Source organism: Peromyscus californicus, unplaced genomic scaffold, assembly GCF_007827085.1.
Source record: "Peromyscus californicus insignis strain IS unplaced genomic scaffold, ASM782708v3 Scaffold_16__1_contigs__length_79575227, whole genome shotgun sequence".
Classification (NCBI taxonomy): domain Eukaryota; kingdom Metazoa; phylum Chordata; class Mammalia; order Rodentia; family Cricetidae; genus Peromyscus; species Peromyscus californicus.
This window is the reverse complement of record NW_026294458.1, coordinates 1,273,852-1,275,917: the sequence shown is the minus strand read 5'-3', so window position 1 is coordinate 1,275,917 and position 2,066 is coordinate 1,273,852.

Genomic DNA, 2,066 nt, shown 5'->3' with positions numbered 1-2,066 from the left:
CATATTACAACCTGTTGGGGTACACCATGTAGCATGGGTCAGTTGATAAAAGAAGGCACTCCATGATGAAATTTTAAGGCCTATATGGCAGTAGGAGGGTCCAGTCTCTTCTGATGGACCAAACCCCAAACAGCCACACAAAGGTGGATTATTGAAAGTTACACAAAGTATTTCCCCACGCTGTTGTGCTCAGGTCACAAGTCCCCAAGCAAGACCACCACAGAGCCAAAATCCAGTGCAAGCACACAGAGGTTTTAATAACAAAACAAGCAAGCTTGGTCAGCCGTCCAACATCCGACACAGTGGGTAGAGAAGAACGGCCCCGAGCACTCATTTTAGGGGTTTATATAGGAAAAGTTTACATGCAGCTTGGGATTGGACAAGGGGGCTAGGGGTGAAGCAGTTTTTTGAAGTTACTGGCTGAACTATAATCATGAGGTTACTGATGGCTAACAGGATTCAGGGTATCTACAGAGACATAAATTTTTTACTCTTTATGTCCTGCTTTTGTTGAACCCAGGATATATACATTCAGATTTATTGTTCCAGTCCTACTCTTCTCTAAGGTCAGCTTCTGGTCAGTTGAGTCCATTACTCCCCATATCTTGTTTTGCCAAGTCCAGGATACATAGATTTATTGTCCTAGCTTTAAGTTCAACTTCTAATCACTTCTAAAATTGCTGGTCAGCAAATACTTTTGGAGGAGGGGAGGGGGAAGCATCTCTCAAGATGGCTACTGATTTTTCCCTTTCAATACCAAGGTCCATAATCTAATTTACATGTCTTACTAAAGGAGAGCATCAACATGTCCCCATGACTCTAGTCCTTTATTATATATCATTTGCAATACAAAATAGTACAAGAGCCTCAAGTGCACCTGAAGCATCTTGTAACCAAAGTCATGGGATGGCTGCAATGCCCCTTTAGTAAAACAATCACTGTTTTCCACAAGGATTCTTCAAGGTCAAAGTACTTCTAAAAAAATGGTTGTTCATTCTAATGTCTACCCCATACAGTGATTCTGCTAAATTCCTACAACAACCTTGTCAGGAACATTAAGAAATGAAACTAATGAGGAAAAAATGTTAATGTCATGAATAAGGTAAGTTTCGTTTTACAAGGTAGAATGTAATTATATGGTTGGCTGAACCATGTACTAGATTTCTGTAGAAGTTGTTTGCTGCATCAGACTCCTGAATAAGGAAAAAATACCTGGAATCTTTGTAATAGAAGTCAGTTAAAGGTAGCATTTAATCGACAATTTAAAAAAAATTAGAATTCTCTTGGATCCTATTATAGGATTGTCTAGGTATCCTGAATAATTTCCCAGACCTGTAAGATTGAGGATAGAGTATCTGGCAGTCTCCTTTAATAAGGGGCATGGGTGACTAGGACGCAGAAGGACACATTACAGCTATAAGAAGTACTCTTCTCCAAACAGATAGTATTCCATAGTTTGTAAATACAACCTTTGACCTCAGTATTTAAGAAGATATGGCTATTTTTCTCATTTGGGAATAGGAATTGCAGTGCTGAGGTAAGTCAAAGATCTTGTCGTGTGTGTGTGTGTGTGTGTGTGTGTGTGTGTGTGTGTGTGTGTATGTGTGTTGTATTCAGGAAGAGAATCATTAGTGACAAATCATTATCCAAATAGCATTTCATGTGGATAAGTAAAATGTCTCTGTGTGTGTGTGTGTGTGTGTGTGTGTGTGTGTGTGTGTGTGTGTGTGGTGTATTCAAGAAGAGAATCATTAGTGACAAATCATTATCCAAATAGCATTTCACGTGGATAAGTAAAGTGTCTAAAGACTGCTGTCCCTTGAACTGTTAAAGAAACATACTTATGTTGTTTATAATTTCTTGCTGAGTATTTAAGAATATATAGGTAGCCAAAATTAATTGTTGTTTTTGTACTGTCAAGACCAATTGAGGATCTGGTCCTTGGGGGTCACTTGGGCTTGTGAGGAACCCTGGCTTCTGCAGCCTTTCTTTACCTGTTGTTCCTCTATGTGAGAATAAGACATAGCCTTGCTTGGCCTGACTATGGCTCCCTGGAAGCTTGAGGA